The sequence below is a fragment of the Triticum urartu genome, chromosome 1A, assembly GCF_056163025.1.
Source record: "Triticum urartu cultivar PI428250 chromosome 1A, HENAU_Tu73, whole genome shotgun sequence".
NCBI classification, from domain to species: Eukaryota; Viridiplantae; Streptophyta; class Magnoliopsida; order Poales; family Poaceae; genus Triticum; species Triticum urartu.
In genome coordinates, this window is record NC_141873.1 from 573756493 (window position 1) to 573783477 (window position 26985).

At 40.4% G+C, this 26985-nt stretch overlaps 1 non-coding gene across 1 annotated transcript; it reads right to left on the bottom strand.

Annotated features, from left to right (window-relative positions):
* Positions 1-20212: 20212 nt before the first annotated feature.
* Positions 20213-20295, bottom strand: LOC147992918 (small nucleolar RNA SNORD24). The gene has a single exon (XR_015614445.1). It is a non-coding gene; the product is annotated as a small nucleolar RNA SNORD24 (small nucleolar RNA).
* Between the last annotated feature and the right edge of the window lie 6690 nt (positions 20296-26985).

The window sequence follows — 26985 nt, forward strand, 5'->3', positions numbered from 1 at the left end:
TGCTATACAGAGTGAGAGAGATAGAACGGAGAAACTTCTGGCGGAGGCAGCGGAGAGGCAGCGGGAGTTGGAGGAGAGGACGACAAAGATGTTGGAGGAGGAGAGGGCACGGAATGACATGCAGGCAAGGGCCATGTACGAGCTCCTTGTGGTAAGTTTCTTCTGCAGATTACTTGCTAGTCTTAACATTTGAGTCTCATTACTAACTAGCACTACTAAAGATTAGGTTAATAACGACGAACGATTGAAAACTCTCGGTTGTTATTTGTATTATGATTCAGTCTTACCTCCAAATTAGCCCCGTGACTCCCCACCACGACAATATAGATCTGGTGGTGGTTATTTTGTTATGTTTAGAGTGTAAATTGCACGTCATTATCTGATGATGAAACGACGGAGAAAAAGGAAGATAAGTACTCCGTACTAACAAAAAAATAAATAATCTACTTATCCTCACAAATCTCTCCCCGCCGCCTCTCTCCCTCTTCCTGCCGTGGCGTCAGTCGCCGCCGGGCCATCCAGTCTCCGCCTCCTCCTCTTACTCCTCCCCCACTTCTGATCTCGCATCTCCCTCCCGACCTCGAGCGCAGCAGCTGATCCCGATCCGAGCTGGAGGTGATGTCGGCGAGGTCGAAGTTCCCGTCGGCATCCTCTGCGGCGGGTCTCGTGGGGTGGGCCGCGCATGCTACTCATCTCGGTGTCGGCGGCTGCAGCCATACCCTACCATCGCGTCGACTTTCCCCTGCCTGGCGCGGTGCTCGCTGGTTTGGATCGTGGCGTTGACGCAGCCGGCTCCTTATCATACATCTCCGCTCAGTGTGCTCCCAGCCTCTGACCATTTTTAGGTGCCGCTCACCCCAACATTGCTACACCACAAGCCTCGCCATGTCTGCCATGTGCTTGAGTCCTCAAATACGGATTGAACCTAAGAGTTCATCCAGGGGAGCGACCACCATTTTTGTTTTGGTCTCCAACGCTGGCACTCTGGCACCCACCGTGTGAGAAAACTTGAAGCTCGGAGTGAATGCAGAGTATGGTCGTTACCTATTTCCAGGTCTTTCTGTAGATTACTTTGTGCTGCTTCAATTGTTTCATTGTTTAGAAAAATGAAAACAGATTTTGCAAGGCTATATACTTGATCCCCATTTTTTTCCTTGTGTTTTGTTTCTGCCCAATACGTTTTGTTCATCTAAAAAATAGGATGCTAACTACATAATATTTCTAACCATCTCACAAGTATTTCATGTATATAATTTGGTAGAACTTGACATGCTGGGTTCTAGATAGTTAAGTTCAATCAGATGGATCAACAATGCAAGAACACTATAAAGTGCAGTTTTTATTCAACATAATTTTGATAATATTAATTTTTTGTATTACATCATTAAGGACTTCATCTGAATTAAACACATCAGGTGCATGTTTTTTATCCTTCATGCAGCATTTTTCCCATTTCTTGAACTGAATAAGCTGTAATTGAAACGGCAACTTTGTCAAGAGGAGCACTGCGAAATGGCAACATGCTTGAACTGAATCAACATGCTCTGTCCAAAAGTTTTCTATGTCACTTTGGTAGAATCATCTGTAATCCAATATTACTAGCGCAGCTCTCAAACATATTTGACTCAATTAGGGTAAGTTTGGTTGTAGGCTCTAACATTATAATCTGAATTTCTGTACTGTTGTGCTTATGACATTCTCTTTTTATGAAAACTTATTTTGGACTTGCCATTGTTCATTTCCAAGAATATAAGCCCAGTGTGACTCTACTCGTCATTTCATTTCAACTAATAGTACCTACTTGCCTCTGTTGGAATAGGGAGGAAAGGAAAACAAGCCACCGACTATGGACAAACAATTTTCTCAGACTCGCAAGAAGGGTACAACCTTTGCTGATTCTACAGCCTCCGTCAGACATGTAAGATTTAATTTAAATGCAATAAATTCTATTATGAATTGCAAGTGTATAATACGTACTTACAGATTGAAGTTGATGCAAATAACTTACTGTTGGCACTTCAGGCACAAATTAAGACACTAGTTCAGTTGAATCCTGGTCTTTTGAATGATGAATTCATGCAGAAATGTGACTCTTCTAAGCAGTATGATCGTATAGCTGGCTTTGGTGGTCGAATTAGAGCGAGAGATTTGCGGGGACCAACATTAAGTAAGGCAGAATTTGTTTCCAAACTTAAAGTTTCCAAGCAAGCGAAAAAGTACTCCAAGAAAAAGGTTCAATTGCATGGTGCAAGTAGCGTCTTATGCCTGGTTGATCTTTGATTGGTAGTTCTCATGAAAGCCAACATGATCAACTAAGGAGTTCCCATCCATTGATTTTATATGCTTTTATACTTTGTGCCAATTTATTTACAAGGACTGTCTTTCATAAACTACTCAACATTTTGTAGGACTGATGAACCACTGTAAGAGATAGAAGCATCAGGAGGCATTGTATTCACCGAAGAAGAATGATATCCATTCAAACAATGATGGTGTCCATCGATTGAAGATTAATAAATATCATTTTTGCTAGTTGTCTCATTTTCCAAATAGATATGAGCAAGTACATTGGTCATATAAGGAGTGTTTTTGACTCAATTTTCTTCAATCATCTTTTAATTTAATAATTGTATGTCGGAATTTTAGTATTTCTATTAATAAAAGAGGCTATGATCCTTTCAATTCAGATTATTTTGTTTCTATATATCAATGTGGATGTTAATATTCAAATGTTGGATCCCGCATAAAGTGGTCGCAAAATGGAAAAGTTATATAAGTGGTTCCGAAGGATATCAAAGTCATGAAGTGAGTGACCGGTAATGTTACTTTGGTCACCATGATTACATTATTTGCGATAACGAATATGGTCGTTAATACTAGGTCGCTATTGCCTCGGGATTGACGACAACACACCATCCCGTTGTTAAAAGTATAACGACTACCTAATGTGGTCGTTATACTTTTAACGATGGGGCCTACTACGACCAGCACATTGTGGTCGTTAATGACCTTTAACAACCACAATACGCCTTTTAACGACCACATATATCGTTGTTAAAAACCATTTTCCTAGTAGTGTAGTATGACTCTGTTGTGAAAACCAAATGTGCAGTCTGTGTGCGAGAAGTCTAGTCAGACCGCTCCGCCGATGCCAGTGATTGCTCCTGGGAGCACGGTGAGTTTAATTTGAATGGACATTACTTGCTAGTCTTAACATTTGAGTGTCATAATGCTAACGAGACATTGGAAATGATCTTTGGTGCAGCTTAACTCCAAAAACGCATCGCATGATCCTTCTCCAGCTACCGGCGAGAGCCAGCCCGCTCCTTCTCCAGCTACCGGCGCGAGCCAGCCCGGTCCTACACCTCCGTGATCACGGTAAGTTTCTCTAGTGTTTTGCTTAACAAATGCATAAAGACCTAGACTTAGCTTTATTTCCTCCAATATGCTTACCATAATGACCCAGAGTTAGCTTCTTTTCCTCCAAAATGACTTAATAAGCTTACTGACCTCATAAACCATCCATTCTACCTAAGTTAGCTCTAAAACGGTATGTACTTAGCTTACTTATGTCAAAAATTGCATAATTAACTTAGTTAGCTCATAAACGATCCATTTTACCTAGGTTAGCTCCAAAATGACCCATCTTACCTAGGTTAGCTTATAAATGATCCAGTTTATCCAAGTTAGCTCTAAAATGACCCAATTTACCTACAGTAGCTCGTAAACGATCCATTTCACCTAAGTTAGCTAAAAACGATCCATTTCACCTAAATTAGCTCTTAAATGATCCATTTCACCTAAGTTTGCTAAAAAAAGATCCATTTCACCTTAGTTAGCTCAAAAACACCTTAGTTAGCTCATAAATGATCCATTTAACCTAAGTTAGCTCATAAATGATCCATTTGACCTAAGTTAGCTAAAAAACGATCCATTTCACCTTAGTTAGCTCAAAAACGATCCATTTCACCTTAGTTAGCTCATAAATGATCCATTTCAACTAAGTTAGCTCATAAATGATCCATTTCACCTAAGTTAGCCAAAAAACAATCCATTTCACCTTAGTTAGCTCAAAAAGATCCATTTCACCTTAGTTAGCTCATAAACGACCCATTTCAAGTAAGTTAGCTCATAAATGATCCATTTCACCTAAGTTAGCTCATAAATGATCCATTTCACCTTAGTTAGCTCAAAAACTATTCATTTCACCTTAGTTAGCTCAAAAACGATCCATTTCACCTTAGTTAGCTCATAAATGATCCATTTCAACTAAGTTAGCTCATAAACAACCCATTTCAACTTAGTTAGCTCATATATAATCCATTTCAACTAAGTTAGCTCATAAATGACATATACTTCTTGTTCTAGTCTTCTTCTTGTTCTAGTCACCTATTTCTAACTTTCTTATTTACTGTTTTGCAGATTTCATTCACTTCATGGAACCTAGCTTGCTATGATGGAGTGCTTGCTTTTCCTTTCATGAAACTTTGCATTGTATCTAGCTTGCAATGATGGAACTTCCTATTGTAATATGTATATGGATGGAACTTGCTTAGGTATGAACAATGTGTATGGATGAAACTTATGTGATATGTGATATGAAACTTATGTGCTGGATATCTGATATGGAAATATATCTATATATGTCATATATATTTGCTCTCAAAATTGTTGGATTCAAAAAAACAGAAAAAAGAGCCAATATGCAGGCTCTTTGCCGTCTGCCACCGACGGCAAAGAGCTCTTTGCCATCAGCAGCGGACGGCAAAGAGGCCACGTGGCAGGCAGCTGTGCTTCCTGGGAGGCTGACCAATTTGGTCAGTTTGCCTACAGTGGCTGACGGCAAAGGCTTTGCCGTCCGCGGCGGACGGCAAAGAGCAAAAACTTTGCCTACAGCGGCGGACGGCAAAGGCCTGCCGTGTAGTGACGTCGGCTGACATCACACGGCGGACGGCAAAGGCCTTCCGAAGTTTGCCGTCAGCGGCGGACGGCAAAGGCCCGCCGTTAGCCACCTAACGGAGTAACAGCGCACTTATTGCCGTCTGCACTCTTTGCCGTCCGCTGCTGATGGCAAAGGCTCCTTTGCCGTCAGCCGCCCGAAGCATACGGCAAAGTACCTCTTTGCTGAACCTTACTTTGCCGTCACCTTTTGCCTCCGCGGCGGACGGCAAAGACCTTTGCCGTCAGCCATCCATGCCTTTGCCGTCCGCCATGGCTGACGGCAAAGTAGCTGATTCCTGTAGTGTATGTTGAGTCATCATCCTCTTATTAAAAAGCACCAGTTGGAGAGCACTGTTGTCATTTGCATTCATTACTGTTAGTTTACATTGAGTATGACTTGACTGGATCTCTTTTACCATGAATTACAATGTCTAGTCAGTCCTTGATCTTTAAAGGTGCTCTGCATTTATGTTTTGCGGTCTCAGAAAGGGCTAGCGAGATACCATCTTGTTATATCATTTCATGATTGTTTTGAGAAAGTGTTGTCATCCGAGATTTATTATTATTGCTCGCTAGTTGATTATGCCATTGATATGAGTAAACATGAGACCTAAAATGTTATTGTGAATATGGTTAGTTCATAATCTTTGCTGAAAACTTGAATGCTGGCTTTACATATTTACAACAACAAGAACAAACAGAGTTTGTAAAAGTTTTTCTTTATCACTTTCAGTTTATCAACTAAATTGCTTGAGGACAAGCAAAGGTTTAAACTTGAGGGAGTTGATACGTCTCTGTCGTATCTACTTTTCCAAATACTTTTGCCCTTGTTTTGGACTCTAACTTGCATGATTTGAATAGAACTAACCCGGACTGACGCTGTTTTCAGCAGAATTGCCATGGTGTTATTTTTGTGCATAAATAAAAGTTCTCGGAATGACCTGAAAATCAACGGAGCATTATTTTGGAATATATAATGAATATTGGAAGGAAGATCCACGTCAGGGGGTGCCCACCTGTCCACGAGGGTGGGGGCGCGCCTGCCCTCGTGGGTGCGCCCCCTGCCTCGTGGGCCTCCTGTCGCTCCACCGACCTCAACCTGGACTCCATATATTCACTTTCGGAGAGAAAAAACCAGAGAAGAAGGATTCATCACGTTTTACGATACGGAGCCGCCGTCAAGCCCTAAACTCTCTCGGGAGGGCTGATCTGGAGTCCGTTCGGTGCTCCGGAGAGGGGAATCCATCGCCATCGTCATCATCAACCATCCTCCATCACCAATTTCATGATGCTCACCGCCGTGCGTGAGTAATTCCATCGTAGGCTTGCTGGACGGTGATGGGTTGGATGAGATTTATCATGTAATCGAGTTAGTTTTGTTAGGGTTTGATCCCTAGTATCCACTATATTCTGAGATTGATGTTGCTATGACTTTGCTATGCTTAATGCTTGTCACTAGGGCCTGAGTGCCATGATTTCAGATCTGAACCTATTATTTTTTCATCAATATATGAGAGTTCTAGATCCTTTCTTGCAATTCTGTAGTCATCTATTATGTGTTATGATCCGTTAACCCCGAAGTGACAATAATCGGGATACTTACCGATGATGACCGTAGTTTGCGGAGTTCATGTATTCATTATGTGTTAATGCTTTGTTCCGGTACTCTATTAAAAGGAGGCCTTAATATCCCTTAGTTTCCAATAGGACCCCGCTGCCACGGGAGGGTAGGACAAAAGATGTCATGCAAGTTCTTTTCCATAAGCACGTATGACTATATACGGAATACATGCCTACATTACATTGATGAACTAGAGCTAGTTTTGTGTCACCCTAGGTTATGACTGTTGCATGATGAACCGCATCCGGCATAATTCTCTATCACCGATCCATTGCCTACGAGCTTTCCATATATTGTTCTTCGCTTATTTACTTTTCCGTTGCTATTATTATCATCACTACGAAACACCAAATTATTACTTTTGCTACCGTTACCCTTTATTACCGTTACCACTACTATCATTTTACTTTACTACTAAACACTTTGCTGCAGATATTAAGTTTCCAGGTGTGTGGTTGAATTGACAACTCAGCTGCTAATACTTGATAATATTCTTTGGCTCCCCTTGTGTCGAATCAATAAATTTGGGTTGAATACTCTACACTCGAAAACTGTTGCGATCCCCTATACTTGTGGGTTATCATTGACCTCTCTACTTGAGGCTGTCTTTGTTTTATGTCCTTGTTCTGCTCCATCCAGGTTTGGAGTGGCTGTTTTGTAAGGTGGAGTGAGCCATCGACGCTTGATCGCCTAGACTGATGGCTGTTCGGTTGTACCCTCTTTTCTATCTAATAAAGATCGGCCTATGGCCCTTCGTAAGCATCCATATAAACTAAAACATGGCATGATCACTTCATTCTCTACAAGACAACCAAGTTCATTGCAAAGCGAAAGAAAACTAACAATGTGAAAAAATTACTGACATCAATATGTCACTATCTTATTCCGAAGTTATGAAGCTCATTCTTTTGATAATATAACTATAACCTGCAAGAAAATATATTATCAAATCAGGGGAGAATGAAAACATTGAAGGATGTCAATATTACATGAGAGAATTGCTTTCGCACATTACCTTTCATTTCATCACACGATGATCTTTCACTGCGTGAAAACATATAACTGACACTTCATTTAAAATTTTGTTCAACAATTCTTTTTCTGCAAAGAGACAATGCTATGGTTCAAAAATCACCACTGTTTTTTTACGAAGAGCATTCTTCATAGATGATAAATGATAGCTTTATATAGTATAAGTCTATCGACTAAACATTATAAAATCTGCAATCCTATTCCTTTGGATGGATCCCTAGGAACCTTATTCAAATCAACTAGTGCTTGGAGGTCGTTGATTTTTGGAAAACCTCTCCACTAGCTTCCCTGCATATTTAAGTGCCAACAACTAAAACATTAAATGATTTTTAGAATTGCTTAACATCATACATGAAGATAAAGTGTCTTGGGAACTATCCAATTAAATTTGAGTGTATCGGTTTGGACTAGCCAATCTTACTTGTATGTAGAAAGAAGCCCAAAAAAATTACAAGTTAAAGAACAAATGTTTGAACTGGCCTAGTCAATTGGCAAATTTTACATACAAATTGATCAGACTAATATGGTTTCTAACATAGAAATTGCAAGCGGACAAAAATATGGGCTTCACTTACCTTGATGCCAATTAGATTGAGGGAATTGCAGAATTGGTAATAGGGTTTTGTTGTCTGGCGTCGTCGTGCAAGGACACGAAGAACAGAGAACAGCAAGTCATTGATTGCTGGCGGCGAGCTGGCTGCGTGACGCCGCCATCGCTGAGCAGCGAGGTCAGGTTGTCTGTGTCTCGAGAGTGAAGCGGGGCCAAAGGGATGGATGAAGCGGTGGGCTGAGTGGGGGCAAACGTAATGGGCTGAGTGGGGCAGCGTAATGGGCCAAGTGGGGGCGCATGGAGCTAGGTAGAGGATCAATATAGCGTGCGTGAAAAATCGAGTGGGGGCAGCTGCCGCTGGACCAAAAGCTCGTAACTCGTGAGCTTAATGAGCGCTCGATAGTTCGGCTCGTTAAATTCGTAGCTCGCTTCTTAATGAACAGAGCCAATCATTGATTTTGGCACGTTAAGCTTAACGAGCGAGCTAATGAGTTTCACGAGTAGCTCGTTAAGCTCGTTAGTAACAACACAACACATATTCTTATCTTACGTGACAAACTTTTGTAGAACCTTAGCCCATCTATTTAATCTAATCGACATATGAGGCAACAAACTACTACATTTCTTTTTATAGTCACCATATTTCATCTTGAAAACCACACCTACACATTCATCATGTATATCGTAACTCATTATAATCTGTTAACGAGCGCTCGCGAGCCCTCATGAGCTTAACGAGCTTCAAATGAGTCGACCTGAATAGAATTTTCTACTCATTAATCTTAACGAGCTTAACAAGCCGAGCCTTAACAAACACGAGCTTAACAAACCGAGCTGCTAGTTAGTCCACCCCTACCCACATCACTCAACATACGTCCGCCCCTAAGCATTTTTCAGCCTAGAGAGACAGACGAACACATGCATGGATTGATTAACCATTTGCCATTAGGTGTGAAGTAAAGATCATAAATGTTTTCTTGTAACTGATTTTTTTAAACACAGTACAGACATAAGCGCTCATATATATGCACATACACTCCAGTAATTAATATTGTAGTGTAAGAAACCATGCACACACATGTATTATGTCTCTAATATTCTGCTCACGCACTGGACGATAAGAGAGGATAACATTGATGTATAACAGTTTTTTGTTTTGTTCTTTGAAATAGATAGATGCATAACTGATCTCCCTTTTCATTTCTTCATCCGCCCCTCCCGAGTCGCTCACCTCCCAGGCAGCTCCGGAGGCCCTTCCCCACTGATCTCCCTAGTAACTCCTTCGATCTATGTCTCCAACTATAGTTTGTTTCATCCCCAAGCTTTGCTGGTGCCCTGCGTGGTGTTCTGCTCACCGTGGAGGGCTCCTTCGACTTCTAGCTGGACTTGTGCTTTAGTTTCCATATCTTTGCTAGTAGTTTGTTGTAGCCTGATAGCTTTTACACAGCACCATGTATCAGCTTGCTGTTTTGTTCTTTATTTCCTTTGTTTGTTCGATGTAATCCTGGCCGGTTGATGGCTTTGTTAATTCAAAACCGGGCTCTTCTTGAGCCTTCATTCTAAAAAAACTCCTTCGATCTGCGTCTCCTGCCACTGCTGCTACCGACGCCGACGGCGGTGACGGCACCCATCCCGTCGAAGACAGTGGGCAGGGAAGGTGCTTCCTCAGTAGCGTCACACTGGAGGGGGTGGGCGCTGTTTGAGGGCATGGGACGGCACGACCGTCTTGGCTGGTGCCTGAGGACCCCGGTGGAGTGGCGTCAAGGAGGAGGTGATGCGCCGTCGCCGTGACCGTGCGCTTTTGTCTCCTATATTCTGCTCACGCACAGGATAAGAGAGAATAACATTGTTGATGCATAACTATTTTTTGTTTTGTTCTTGAAACGAGATAGATGCATAACTGAAATGCACTGAAAAAACTATAGATGCATGGCACTAGTATATGTAGATCAAAGGCATGACGCACATGATGATCTTTTTTTTATATTGGAAAAAAATGATCGACGAATGTCACATATCTTTTCTTTCTGATGATGATGATGTGGTGACCTTAGCAACCGGCTCCGGCTCCTCGGCTGGGTCAGATTCAACAAGATCTTATAGGGGGTCAGACGAGTAGAACAAAGTTGAGACGACCAATCCAAAGTATTATGTCAAACATGTGTGGAAATGGAATACTACTTGGAAACAAATGTCTACCTGCAAAGAGGGTCGATGGACGCCCGGCTGGTCCCATTGAAGCCCCTTCTTCCGGCTCCCCCATTACCCATTACTAGTAAAATGCCCGTGCGTTGCCACGGGCGATAATACATATATAAATCATGGACATATCACTGAATAATCTCATTTTAATAATTCTAAAAAAAGCTTTAGATTCTAAAAAAGATAAATGATTGCACAATTATTTGATATCACAACTGGTTCTGTTTCTCTCAATAACACATGAAGTTGCAAATTAAACACAAATGGCCCCCCATGACGGAGGTGACCACAAAATAAATCTCTCAAAATTAAAAAACATACAATTATCTATTTTTATTCTAAAAACATAGTTATACATAATAAAAAAGACAGAGTAGTATAAGTGCCAATTTCTCCCTTATGATGTAATTAAGGATCTCTCTATAGACGATGTTCATCATGTACGTACCAACATGACGATCGGATCTCTTGTTTTTGCTGCAATTTGAACTTTTTTTTTGCATCTGAGTTCTTTTTCTTATTACCAAAACCCAGGATGGCAAGAATCCTGACATTTTGTCTAGCGATGGATGTAGATAGTGCAACACACAACTGCCCATGAGAAAACACTGGCTCGAGCAAGTAAATATCGGCGTTCACCATCATGGCGAAGTTGAGCCTAATAGGAAACTGCCGTTTCTTTGTTTTGAACTGGCAAACAAATTATCCATTTGCGTGTATCATTCTCTAGCATGTTGCGGCTTACGTTCTTTCACATCTATAGGTTCCCTCCATTAGTATAATATCAATGACACCCATCAGAATGTACTACACTTACACATCATTTGATCAATAAATATTACTCGTGTTCATAGAGTTTGCCGTGTCTTTGAAGGGAGTATGTTCACTGGATCGTGCCGGAGACTTCATCTGCAAGGAAGATTGTGTGAAAAAAATGTTTCTCTTATTTTGAAAATATAAGTAAACACCACATTATACAATCATTCCATATCATTGGCAGTATGCTATTTTACAAAGCCTTCAACAATAGTGAAATGCACTTGCTATTAATAAACCCCAACATCATTAATTTTATAATTGAAACAATTCATAGCAGACTGTAAAAATGATTTACATTTTAATCTCAGATAAGTCACATTTGTACCAAATTAATTCTGGTACAGTACATCAATAATGATTTTAATCTATGATATATTAAAATGATACATAGTAATTGCCATAAAATTAATAGCATATGGCAATATAAATTTCTTGCTGTTAATATTTTCAGATAATGTAAACATTATTTCCATATTAGTGTAAGACAACGTTGAAAGACTAAATTAGCAAAAAAACAAGAATAGGCGAAAATGCCCAGTTCAACAAGAGAAAACGCACAGCCTAACATTTGGCCCAGCCGTGAGACCTCACGCAAAAAAAAAAGTTCCAAGGGCTAAAATAACGTTGGCTGCCATCCATTCAATTTGGCCCAACTTTGGCCCGCCGCCGCTGTTACCCCACGGTGCACAATTTCGACCTTCTGGACGACCCAGATCGGCCGTCGGATGAGCACAAAAAGTTCCAATGGTAACCCTACGCAGAATGTCCTCCCAATCTCGCTGCTTTTCACGGAAGGAAGGAGATAGTGGTCGGCATCGGCGCCGATTTACATGCCGGCGTGGTCGGCATGCTCGACGTTTGGGTTGATGTGACGTTGCGGCCGGCTCCTCGGAGCTCTGCACGCCCCGCTCGTCGAGGATGCGCGGGAAGCCGTCCCTGAATGCGTGGGCCACTGCCCATTAATGGTAGGTGCGGTGGCCGACAAATGGAGGCTGCACGCGATACAGTGACGACGCGGTGGCCGGAAGACGGGGTATGTGCGGAGACAGTGGCTAGGAGACGGACGCTGTGCGGTCGCTGGGTGATGGAGGCTGCTCTTGCCGCCGTCCAAAGGGAAACGCACGTGGAGTGGAGAGGAGCGACAGTCGTGCAGCGCAAAGGCCATGGAGTCGTCGTCGAGCATGCCGATCAATGGTCTCTATATGGGTATGATTCATTCCTTCTTGTACTATTGGTTTCCAGCCGGATATTATCTTCCAGTTTCTTCATCGTGGCTCAAATATTCAGTGCTTTGGAATAGTAAACATGATGTGTTTTGGAAATAATCAATGCAGATAAACATGAGATGGTAATGATAAATGGTAAACATGAGTAAATAAATCAACTTACTGTAACCCATTTCGGTAGGTGTCTGTGTGCCGTTAATCTTGAGCGGTGTGGCATTGCGCTGACTGTATCAGAGGTGGGGAAAGATCAACTGGAGAACGGGGCTACGATCTGAAACCAAGTGTGTGCCGTATGGAAATTAACTCTCACTGCAAAAATGGATACGGATCTCCTTTGTGCGTGGGATTGGGTCGATATGCAACAATGGATAGAAAGATGATCCTGTAACAATAATTGCAGAGTTAGTGGGCATTATTAGGAAGGAAAAACTCAAATTAGGAGGAAATAAAACGGATAGAACATAGGTATCACAGTTGATCCTGGACAGAATATCTTTTGTCATTGATTTTCTTTAATACAGCTGGGAAAATAAATCATGTTGACAACACGTCCATACAAAGAAAATCAGTTTATGTAACATAGATCCTTATGAAGCCGTGTTAGAGGCTAACATTATCGATGTTCGAACATAACATTGGAACCCTGTTCTGAATATTTTCATTTTCATTGAAACTGTGTCGAATTGAAGTTTCCATTAGCTGTGAACCCTGTTCGGAATATTTTCATTTTCATATAGAGCATGATTAACATGTAACCAAGAATATAGTACAACTGAATCCTACAGAGGATGATTAACAAGTAACTAAGAAATATAGAAAGGACATATGGAAACCTCGGTAACATAACATGGTGATTCATAAGAGATGTGCATCTGGGCGAGGCATGGCAATGGATTCAACACACGGGGTCTTCCGCTTAGCTGCGAGGTCTGGATTTGAATCAATATACGCAGCGCATAGTTGGATTTAATAAATCCAGATATACCGATAACTATACTACAAATAAAAATATGTCAGTGTGAAGGGGTGATACCGTCTGATGTTTCCACATGCTCTCTTGGCTCTGGGAAGCATTGTATCCATTGGTATGTGGATGTTTCACAGAGGAACATACCTAACAATTGTCAAGATTATTTCATGCTCAGATACAAATTGCCAATCAAAACATACACAGTTTGTTAGAAAGTAGACAACTCCTTGTCCATTATCATGTGACATCTTATAAGCAAATGTTATTGCTTCCATTACTTGATATAAGAGCTATCTGACCATGAATTGCAGAAACTATGAGGCTATTTTCATAGTGGTATGCATTTTCTTTTGTGAAAAATATAAATGAATAATGCCATCATCTAAGCTTATAATTCACTTGCATGTATCAGGACTATGAAGATCACGGGGGAACAACACCATGGAACCAGAGAATTAGATTGCTTTGACAAAAAGGGAATAGCAGAGCCGGTGTCAAAGTTGAACTCACCACGAGGCGATGAAAGCGAGACTGCATGGTTGGTTGATTGTAAGCACATGTGTCCTCCATGTGAAGATAGACCACAACAAACTTAGGTGACAATAAATTCGTGATTGCCACAACAGGTGACCTCGTGTGATCTCCACAACAGGTGCCTCGTGTGATCTCCCAATGATCTGTCGTTGTGCTGTGCTTGATGGGGAGCGCTTGATCCAGGGGTGTCCTTGAGTGACCAAGCCCGTAACAAATAGTACGTACTTAAATAAAATTCTCAATATGAGCGAGATATTTGAGGAGATTATCCTGTACTTAAACAACAAATAGTACGGGGTGTCTTCTGTTTTAGGAAGTAAATCAGGATGATTGTTGCTTTTTTGCGGGGTTGTTAGGACGTGATTGCTTCCATATCTTGTGCCTGCTGTTCTAGGATGTAATCACTGCCAAATATTGTTTCTCGGTTTTTTTTGTAAGGCAGGCTAATTATTGTTAGGATTCTTTTGAGTTTGTTTCCTTTTATCGCTACATGGACGGACGAAGGGGAGGCGAACGAAACAAATGAAACGAATCGGATTTGATTTGATTATAGGAAAGCGTGGAAGTATATATTGATCTGATTAGGAAAGTGTGGGTTTTTTCTCCCTGGGATGATGCCTACCGTTTTTCAATGGAGATAAAAATGGGATTTGATTAGGAAAGTGTGGGTTTTTCTCCCTGGTTTGATGTGTACCGGTTTTTCAGCGGAGATAAAAAATCGATGGGGATGGGATCTGGTGGAGGTATCTATCGAGGGAGGGTGGGGGTGAGCGAACGAACGAAACGACGTACAGACTCCTTCATTAGGAGTAGAGATATATGATTTGTCATGGTTCCTTTGTATACCTACAATATGATATGTTCATATATACCACAATGTATGAATTAAAATAGTAGCACTTAAATAACACTTCTATTCTATTTTTAATAGAAAAATGATATGAGCAAATCATGTATGTAACAATAGTATTGTTTTCATGTGAATTTAAATAGTAAACCAACTGGCAACCAAGGCAGACATATAGAGTAGCAGTACTTGGCACTAGGGCTGCAAACGAGTTGAGTTTGAGCGAGTTGGATTAGGCTTAGCTCAACTTATACTAAAATCCGAGTGAGCTTAAATCGAGCGAAGCTCGAGGTTGAGCTGTAGAAAGTGGCTCATGCTCAGCTTGTAATGACCTCGAGTCAAGCTCGAGCTAGTTTCAAGCTAATTAAGATGATTTTCTTAATAATCTGTAAGACAACTTTTCAAAGAGCAAGACACCCACCACCCACATGGACTATTGGATTTCCATTTTGTCTCTATCATCTTTGCATATGAATACCAACAATATTACAAACAAGCAACACATAGATTGACAATAGTAGGTAGCCATCAAAGGGAGTAACAAACAAGCTGTTGAAGCAGGGCATATCAGGGTTTAAGAAACCTATATATCATTAGATGGAGACAAACATGACTTGGCTCAAAGCTCCGAGATCACGGACGGGGTGGAAGCCGGATCAATTGCCGCGACGAGGGGAAGAGGGGATTGACGGCAACGGCGGCGCCGCGCATGAGAGGCCAAGGGGTTTGGACGGGAGGAAGGGATTGACGACTTCTTTGTGCAGAGATTGCATGCTTGGGCTTGACCAACTAGCTCTGTTGGGCCTTATCCGGTACAATGTGCCCGCTGCGCCATGTGGATAATGAGTTTTTTCTATTCCAGCAAGAAATTTTTTCGTTCAAGTTTTTCATTTTTTTTCTGGTTTTTCCCATAAATTTATTTATTTATTTTATAAATGTTTCAGAATTTTCAAAAACATATATTGAAAGAACATTTTCAAATTTTAAAAAGTGTTTGAAACATTAAACTGTTTCAAGAATTTTAAGAAAGTGTTCCAGTTTTAAAAAATATATAATTTCAATAAATGTTCATGAATTGTAATAAACCTGAATTTGATTAATTGTTTGTGAATTTGAAACATATTCATGAATTCGAGAAATGTTCTCCAAGTCCAAAAAATGTTAACATCCTAAAATTTATAAAAAGTAGAAATATGAAAGTTATTAGTTATTTAAAAAGTATTCTCCATTTATCAAAAAGTTCATTAATTGAATATATTTCTGAATTTAAAAACTCATGAATGAAAGAAAATATTCTTCGAAATGTGTTCCCAATATTTAAACAATGTTCACTATTTTAATTTTTTTCTAGATTTCAAATAATATTCACAAGATTGAAAAATTACATGAATTTAAAAGGAAAACATTGAAATATTTTAAAAACCAGAGAAAGCAAAAAGAACAGAGTAAAAAGGGGACAAGCTAGTCCAAGGAAGGTTTAGATCCTTTCCAAGACTAGTGAGAAAAGATAACAAAAAATAGTCATGTTAGGCCGGCCCATATAGTTTGTCTAATCGCTCAGTGCCCAATTACATGCCTTCCATTGTGCTATGCGTTTTATAGGATTATGCGGATTAAAATGCACATTTAAACACACGTCAATTTCTATACCATTGTATAGTGTGGGAATAATTTGGATGTAGGCCATCCGATACGCACATCCGACGGCTAGGATGTGTAAATCCCTACAACATGAGCTGTTGATTTTAGGATCCAACGGCTGAAAAAGTGCACCTGTCTTGCTGTTCGATCGTGCTTGCCTTCCTACTGCTCCACTACCTTGCCTCTCCACGCTCGCTAGCTAGCACCATTTCTTCCTCCATCCCATTGTTGTGACTCCCAGCCTTGCCTGCGCTACCCCGTCCGAACAAATGTACCATCATGATACATATACTTTGCCGCACTACCTGATAATCTACCAATTCAGCGCTGTCTCTGTCGCCCAAGTTTTATTCCCCTTTATAATCACACGAGCAAAAATTCCATCCTGTCTTGCCATCCGCTTCCCAACATGTCCACATCTCCAACCTTCTAAGCGTCTAATCTAGAGCCGTTGTAGTTTCGTACGGGAATAACATGGGAGGAACCGTGACATGAGGCAGAGCCATATCCCATTGAGCGGCGGCCTGTTGGCATCAGCAATGTGATGAATGATGCCAGTATTTATAAAGGATGATGTGGAGATATGAAGAACATGTGCGAACAATCTGAGAAAAAAAAGAGATGGAGAAGGAATGATGACAGAAGCTGCACCAAAGTTCTACATTATTTTTGTGTGTGTTCTTGTAGAAAAGGAGAGTTCTAGACATGCGTAGGAAATGGACGTCTGAAGCATAGTCGCAGAAAGCAGCTTCCATGCTCCGTTGGTGACTCTACTGGTGCTCGGATGGGGCAAGTGGGCCATATTGTTTTTTCTTCTTCGAAATCATGACGTGGTATAAAGTATTTATAGGCCGAAATACTCCTTATCTATACCCCTATATAGTGTGTGAATAACTTTAAAAGATGGCCGTTGGATAAAGCCAATCCAATGGTGCAGAGATGGTAAATCCGAGCACTACTGGCCGTTGGATATCATCTATATTCCACCAGATTCTGGCACATTTACAATCTAGAAAACTCCATGGTTGAACTTAAGCATAATGCACAAACCTCACAACACAAGTACTTCTCCTTTGTTCTATAATCTTTCGTATCATAATCGCCCAAACTTTTTTTGATGAATTGCCATTATTTATTTTTACTTTATGCTTTACAACGCACAATTTCATGAATCTTAAAATAGATTATTTTTTTTATAAAAACTATTTGATTTTAATGAGATGAACTATACAAATTAAACGAACATCTACATCATGCCTATATGACTCAAAGCTTATATGCTATAGTGTGGTATTTATTAATAATTTGGTTGTCAAATCTCATGTGTGCAATGCACGTGTACCTTACTAGTACTGAAGTTCATTCATTATGACATTTGGGTGGGCAATCGTACACTAAGTCGGCCCACTTCGATGGTTGACACTGTACCAATATATTTTTCTTTTTCCTGTGTTGTATAAAAAATGACTATAGGAACATGTAATTGAAAGATTAAAACATGTTTTTCTTAAGAAATATAGAAAATGTTCGTAAACTAAAAGAATGTTCTCAAATTTATAAGAATAGCGAATTTAAAGTTTATTCATGTTTTTTTAAAACTATCCATGAATTTTAATTATATTTTTCCATTTTAAAAAATCTTCATGGATTTTAAACAATCTCCCCGCACCAAAAATAATGACTGTGTTTTTTAAAAAAGACTATGATATTTGACACACGTGTGCCACATTGCTAAAAGTACCACACGACTCTTCTCCCTTCGATCCCACCTCCTCCCGAGCAACCACCCTCCTTGGATCCCATCTTCTTCAGTTTTTATAGGCAAAAAGAAAGAAGGCATTGAAAGGGAATCGAACCCAGGCCCTCTCAAATGAAACTAAGCTACAACATCCAGTTGCGCTAGCCCACTTATCTGACTCCATACAACTTACACACTAGTTATATCTTCCTGAAACAAGAATAAACAAAAAAGGTAGTGATTAGTAACTGAAAATCCAAACCGGCAGCCTCATTTGTACGGGTTTCAGAACAATGTACCCTAATTCTATCATTTTTTCTACACGTCTCACATGGTTCACAAACCCAGGCGTCCTCTTCACTCCTTTTAAGATGTAAAATATCATGATGTTTGCACGTAAGTTATCAGGTACGAAGTTCTAATGTTGCCATGCTTTTCTCACTCAAGTGTTTGGGGTATGTTTCTCCATAGCTTTTTCTCTGTTTTTACTTAAATTTATCAGGTGTGGGCTTCGTATATTACCATGATATTTGCAGATAAGTTATCGGGGGTGTATTTTTCAACACCCCCTCCAGGTCAATGTTACCATGGTGTTTGTACGTAAGTAATTAGATATGTGATGAATAAATTATCACGTTATTTAGACAGGGGTTATCATGTGTTCATAAAAAAAATTCACTTGGACAAATTTACTATGGTATTTTGTACCAAAGTTATCATGTTTGCGGTGTGTAAATCATCATGCTAGGTACATAGAAGGTACTGCGTGTATGTTTTCAACAATTTTTTCACCCCCATATCATAAAAGTTAGCATGATGTTCATGCACAAGTTATCAGATCTGCATCAGTAAATTATCATACTATTTACACAAAGGTTATACGGGAAATGTTTTTAACAACTTTTTCCCTGAGTCAAAAATTACTGTGGTGTTTGTACGAGTATTATGTGGTGCGTATATTATTGTGTTATTTACACACACACTACAAGAAATATGTCAACTTGTGACCACCACTATTGGTCACTGAATGGTCACAAATTTTCATTTGTGACCTTTTTGTAACAAAAAACATAAGGTCAAAAGCTGGCCGTCATAAACTGATATTAGCGACCTTTCTTATGGAATGGTCGAAGACGTTTATGACCAAAATACGTCTACTGTGGCGTTTTGGTCACTAGCAACCTCCCCAGGCCACGTAGGCATCCAGCGTGGCAAGCTGATGTGGCACAAGATTCAGCCCGGTCCAATTCGGTTTTCTACATGGGCCTAGCCCAACAATTCGGCCTTTTTACTGTATATTTTCTCTAGCTACATGGGCCTGTCCCAACAATTTGGCCTTTTTATTTCTAGATGCGGCCTTTTACAGCATATGATCTTTTACTTTTTGCTATTTTATTTTCCACTGTTTTACATTTGTCCCAAATATCATAATATCATACACTGGTCCCACACGTCAGAAATTTCAAATGTGCTCAAATTATTTTGGTAAGTGGGTCGCATGAGTCATGTTTTCATTACACACATTTTCAAATCACATACATAATTACTATTTCATATGAAACAGGAATTGTAATTCTGAAACATACACGAAATTCACAGAGAGAAGATACATTAAATCACATACATAATTACTATTTCATTCACAAACAGAGAGAAGATACATTAAATTCCCAGATAACCCATCTATTATTACATAACTTGCTATATAAGAATGTCTTGGAGCTTCTTTGAACATCTTTCGTCTTGAATTTACTCAAAATATCTGCCAACAAGAAAACAGAACAGCAAGGATAGGGTGAATAACAACAACAACAACAGGGGGTGCTATTTAGTAGTAAGATCAAGTCTGGAATGTAAGAATGCTTTGTTGTAATTGATAACTAAAATCTACAACAGCTCAAAGTGGCAGTAGCTAAAACACAATCTCAGAAAAAGCATATAATTGATGTGACATAACAAACTAGACAACCAAGAAATTGATGTGACATAACTAGTTTCTAGCAATATCCAACGACAAATTGATGTCACATATATGTATCTATCATGCAAACAACGGATGTACTGTGCTGATAACATTAGACTAGAAATAAGAGCCTCAGAGATCTTGGTGGTTAAGATCATCAAGTGGGATAAACCCATTAAGAGTAGCAAATATTTTGATAACATCACAGGCTCTGTTTGGCACACAGAAAATTAATCAGTTGAAGCAGAGGCGATGTTTGGCATCACTGCATTTTACAGTTCCAAAATAGACAGACAGAGTCAGGAATCGGCAGCAAAGCAAGTATACGTATATAGGAATCTCTACTTGGAACCTAGAGTAAGAAGCACGGCTAGAAGAGCCCAAGAATTAATTAATCCTGTGTTATTCTTTAACTGGAATGTACGTGCATCATCAACAGAGAGGTGTGAGCTCTGGACTTAATTGGTTGTGAGAATGGACTGGACTGTTCCAAATACATGTATCATCATCAGTTCTGTGAAGCAAATCTACATATCATATTCTAGAATGGGCGCACCCAGTTGCTCACAAGTAGATTCAAACCCAACTTGTAATGCAATGATGTTTCTTGTACAGTATTACTATAGTTACCTAAATTGCCATGGGAATACTGACAGCAGGAACAGGGGAACGAGAAGTAAGTTAAATTAGAGCTAGCAGTTCCAAACAATCACTAAAAACAGCAGCAAAAGCAGACACAGATGCCCGCCAGAGACATTCCCACAAGAAAAGCAAGCACCTTAAGCCCTCTCGCCACGGATCCTCGAAGAGACCCACCAGGTAGGCCTTTGCAGCCTCCTGAAGGGCCAGCACCGCATGGCTCTGGAAGCGGAGGTCAGTCTGCACAGACAGAACAAGATGGTGCTTTTAGTTTACTTGATTCATCATACTATAAGAGTTGACACAACAGGAGCATCACAATGTAGTGCACAAGTTGATTGATCACCTTGAAGTCCTAGGCAATCTCCCTAACAAGCCTCTGGAATGGTAGCTTCCTGATGAGCAGCTCCGTGCTCTTCTGGTACTTGCGGATCTCACTTCAAAGTCAAGCACAAAATTTACTCATTTGAGAATACTTCAAAACAAAACTATAACACATGCTAGAATAGGTTGGAAGATTTTACACACCGAAGAGCAACAGTTCCAGGGCGGTAACGGTGAGGCTTCTTCACTCCTCCAGTTGTGGGAGCAGACTTACGGGCAGCTTGTCAAAAAGCAAAGTAGAGCACATGGTCAAATTAACAATAATACCATGATAGTCCATATACATCAGTAGGATATCTGGTCATAAGCTGGCAATGAAGGTTGAGGTTCAAATTATACCCAGTTCAATTTACCTAAACCATAAATAAAGACATGGCATAGGTAAACTATCAATATTGCAGTCACAAACCTTGGTGGCTAGCTGCTTCCTAGGAGCCTTTCCTCCAGTGGACTTACGAGCAGTCTCCTTAGTACGAGCCATGAGCAAAACCTTGGTTTACCTGAAGCAAAAACAGAACATAGTCAATTCTATAAATTGAATATCACAATAACACAACTATAGTCTTCTCATAACCAGTAAATTGTGGCTGGCACCTTGTTGCTAGCAAATCCATTCAATAACTATAGAGTCCCAACAATCATCAGCCTAGAATACCTACCAAATTTTTGTACATCAAAAACTAACAACGTCATACAACACAGCTATACACCCCTTCAGCTAGAAAGCAGTGTATTTCTAACTAAAACTTTTCATTCAAAAGATCAGACCCAAGATAGAATTCCACTTCAGATGAAAGTCCTGATCTACCTTTAGCATAGTTTGTTCACTCGAAAGACACATATAAAGATGACACACTAAAAAACTGCAGCCTAGTACTTTTTTTAACACTAAAGAAAACAAGGCTACCATGATCACCTAATTTTGCAAACAGAAGCAAAAAAGAAATAGCAGTCCACTGATAAAAATATGCTTCCTAGTTATCACATGTAATGGTTGAACATCACCTTCACATAGTTATGTGCACATGATTTTAGTAATTAGCTAACTGGCAAGTTGATACAATTCAGATACAATAAATGTGAATGTGCATGTACTCAATGTGCATGTACTAAGAAGCCAAGAACACTGAAGAATTTATTGATTGAACAAGCAATGGTCATTTCATCCCAAACCTCTCAGCTTCACACAACTAAATCAATGTCCCGGGAAGGAATCACCAGAAATTTTACCACATACAGTACAAGCACAATGAAGTAGCATATCGAACAGCAGAGCAGGTAGCGGGGGAGGAGAGGGGGGCTGAGGAGCGGCCGCTTGCCTTGGTGACGTAGTCCATCAAGGCAAATTTGAAGGCGATGCCGAGGCAGACAAAGAGGACGGAGACGTTGGAGCAGGCATGCGAGAAGTCCCCCGCCGCCATCGCGGGCTGCTGCTGTGGCTTGGCGACGGCCGCGGGCTGCTCGAACGACGCACCGATCCGCCGCAGCGGCTTGTCTGCCTCGTTGGACCCCATCGGCATCGGTGGTGCTTAGCGCCGCCGCGGTGGTGCCCACGGCGCCGAGGATCTCGCGGTTTCTCAGGGACTGGCTCGCCGCCTCCAACGCCGCTAGGGCCGACGCTACCATCGCGTCGCCAGGGCCGCAGCCACGCGGTCGACGGGCGCCACGCGGATGCGGTTGCGGATCTGGGCTTCGACGGCACGGACCCCCTCCGCCAAGGGCACCCTATCGCCGGCCGCCATGGAGGGGTTGGCCATCGAGGAGGAAGGGGTCTCAGGCTAGGGTTTCGGCTGGAAGTGGGGAGTGTCTCTCGGCTCGGCATGGAGGAGGCCGGGATTGGGGGAGAAGCGGTTGGGTCAATCCAGAGATCCAGAGAGGAGGAGAGGAGGAGGAGTCGTGGGTTGGAGGGTTGGAGGGGATCGATCCATATGAATCTCGCCGGACAGAGGGTGCCGGAGGTGGTGCGAATTGGAGGGGATCGATCCATATGGATCTCACCGGACAGAGGGCGCCGGAGGTGGCGGCGGCCAGGGAGGAGTGGAGCGCTAGGGTTCGAGAGAGAGAGGCGAGTGGGCACGAGGGGTTTGGGTGCGGTTGGGTGCATGGGAGGGAGTGCGGGTTGTGGGTTGGGCGACGTGGGTGAGACAGGCGGGCCGTTGGATCCAGGAGCATCGGACGGTGATTAGGCACGATCCGCGTGAGATGCTCCTGGACCAATCAGAACGCAGTATACCAGTACTACATTTTTTTGACCATCTAAATTGGTCGTAATCCACTAAAAGTAAGGTGCTAAATCATATTGGCTATTTTATGATCTGAAAAATAAAAATAAAATATCTTCTCATGTTTCATCAAATTTGACCTTAGTTTTCAGGAATAATGACAAATCGAAATAAGACAAATATCTTTTAAAAGAGTTAGGAGAAATTAGTTTTTTTAAATCATTTTTCATTTTTAAAGTGTCCAAAATGAGTTTTTTTGTGAAGGACATACTATATATTTGTTGCAAAATTATACCAAATCAATTTTCTAAAATACTAGGCCATATTTAATGCACAATTGACCAAATGGTTGGGTGTCAAAAGTTTTGATCCACCTCTGGTGAAAAAGACAAATTCCCACCGATTCAGTGGAAGCGGGTCAAATTTGAACTGCAGCTGCCTCATAGTTTGCTATTTATTTTTTCCAAAAATCATTTCTAGGTACATAAGTATCTATTTAATCAGAGAAACACCAAAAAAATTCCAAGATTCAACCACTAGATAGGAACGGACAAGCCCGCCGTTTTGACCGCATTTTGAAATGGGCATAAAAAATTCAAAAAAATCAAAAAATTGGAAAACCTTCGCATTGTATCATTATATGTGACCAAGTTTCCAGGAAAAATAATAAACTTGTAATACGGTAATTATTTTAAAAAAGTGTTCTCAGAAATGAGCTATCATGCGTGAAGATTCATGGCTTTCAAGCCAAATGATCAATCTTATGGCCACATTCATGGCATAGTTTGTTCAAATGATCTCATATTGTGCACAAGGGTGCATCTTGGAATTCCAAACAATGTTGCCTAAGGAAGTTTTCATTTTCTTTGCATGGAAAATTCATTTTCCATTTTTCGAGTGCCCAAAAGGAGGTTTTTTGTGAAGGACCTACCAAATAATTGTTGCAAAAATGGACCAAATCAATTTTATAAAATACTAGGACATATATAATGCACAATTGACCAAATGGTTGGGTTAAAAAAGTTTTGATCCACCTCTGGTGAAAAAGACAAATTGTCGTCGATTTAGGTGGAAACGGGTCAAATTTGAACTGTAGCTGTCTCATAGTTTGCTCTTTATTTTTTCCAAAAATCATTTCTAGGTACATAAGTATCTATTTAATCAGAGAAACACCAAAAAAATTCCAAGATTCAACCACTAGCTAGGAACGGTCAAGCCCGCCGTTTTGACCGCATTTTGAAACGGGCATAAACAATTCAAAAAAAATCAAAAAATTGGAAAACCTTCGCATTGTGTCATTATATGTGACCAAGTTTCCAGGAAAAATAATAAACTTGTAATACAGTAATTATTTTAAAAAAGTGTTCTCAGAAATGAGCTATCATGTGTGAAGATTCATGTATTTCAACCCAAACGATCAATCCTATGGCCACATTCATGGCATAGCTTGTTCAAGTGATCTCATATTGTGCACAAGAGTGCATCTTGGAATTCCAAACAATGTTGCCAACGGGAGTTTTCATTTTCTTTGCACGGAAAATTCATTTTCCATTTTTCGAGTGCCTGAAATGAGGTTTTTTTGTGAAGGACCTACCATATATTTGTTGCAAAATTGTACCAAATAATTTTTATAAAATACTAGGACATTAATGCACGATTGAAAAAATGGTTGGGTGTCAAAAATTTTGATCCACCTCTGGTGAAAAAGACAAATTCCCGCCGATTCAGCTGGAAGCGGGTCAAATTTGAACTGCAGCTGCCACATAGTTTGCTATTTATTTTTTCCAAAAATCATTTCTAGGTACATAAGTATCTATTTAATCAGAGAAACACCAAAAAAATTCCAATATTCAACCACTAGCTAGGAACGGTCAATCCCGCCGTTTTGACCGCATTTTGAAACGGGCATAAAAAATTCAAAAAAAATCAAAAAATTGGGAAACCTTTGCATTTGTGTCATTATATGTGAACAAGTTTCCAAGAAAAATAATAAAATTGTAATACAGTAATTATTTTAAAAAAGTGTTCTCAGAAATGAGCTATCAAGTGTGAAGATTCATGGCTTTCAAGCCAAATGATCAATCTTATGGCCACATTCATGGCATAGTTTGTTCAAATGATCTCATATTGTGCACAAGGATGCATATTGAAATGTCAAACAATGTTGCCTAAGGAAGTTTTCATTTTCTTTGGACGAAAAAACCATTTTCCATTTTCCGAGTGCCTGAAATGAGTTTTTTTGTGAAGGACCTACCATATATTTGTTGCAAAATTGGACCTAATCAATTTTATAAAATACTAGGCCATATTTAATGCACAATTGACAAAATGGTTGGGTGTCAAAATTTTTGATCCACCTCTGGTGAAAAAGACAAATTCCCGCCGATTCAGTAGGAAGCGGGTCAAATTTGAACTGCAGCTGCCTCATAGTTTGCTATTTATTTTTTCCAAAAATCATTTCTAGTTACATAAGTACCTATTTAATCATAAATACATGGTTTGGTGGCGATACGTCGAGGTTTGGGCGGTGGCCGAGGCCCCCAACTCTAGAGCGCGTAAACTCGCATGCCCGCCGTGTGGTCACCGCGTGGCCGTGGCATTGCAATGTGTTCTGGGAGGCCTAGGAATGTCTAGTGGGTTGGGCACTCCCCAGGTAGGTGCTAGGAAGAAAGTCACAACATAAGATTCTCACGAGGAGACCGATCGATGCTCAAACATGAATAAGCAGCCAAGTGTTTGATTAGCGGTACGGGAAATGCACATGGCCAATGGGCGTGAGTTTTGGCCGAGGATTATTATATACTAAGGAGAATGTATTCACAAATTTTCAGCTCAAAAGGAGGATCCTAGGTGGTACTTGCTTTGCAAAGTACCACACTGGACAAAAATATGAATGTTGAAGTCGGGCTCAAAATAATGAATGGATTGAGCTGAAATTTGGTGGAGGGTGGTTATTTGGGCATAGGAAAGCATTGTAGAAAATTGATATCATTTTGACATGCCAAAGTAGTACTTCCTTCACAATGCTCTTCTATGGACAAAAACTTGGGAAAACTAGTGAGAGAGATTGGATAAATGAAATGAGCTAAAAATTGGTGTAGGTAAGTTACATAGGTATGGTCATGCGCTGGTAAATTTTCAGATCATTTGGGTAAGCCTAGCTAGTACTTACTTCACAAAGCTTCTCTCGAGGTAGAAACTTTGGAAATTTCCTGAGAAAGATTTACTAGGAAAATTGAGCTGAATATTATCATGTGGCAATGATTTGGGTATGGAAGAGTGCCTGAAAAGTTTGAGGGTAATAGGAGGGGTCTATATAACACTTACTTTGCAACGTGCCAATTTGGCCATAAAATATAAATTGAACCTGGGATCACATAGATGATTTGACTCAGCTGCAATTTGGAGGAGGGTGATAATTTGGGCATGTGAAGGAACTGTATAAATTTCATGTCATTTAGATATATAAAAAAGGTACTTCCTTCACAATGCTTCTAGGTGGACAAAAACTTTGGAAATTTGCCGAGGAAGATTTGCTTGGCAAATGGAGCTGAATTTTGTCATGCGGTAATGATTTGGATAGGAAAGAGTGACCAAAAATTCTGAGGGCAATCAAGAATATATAAATAGCACTTCCTTCATAAAGTGTTGTTGTG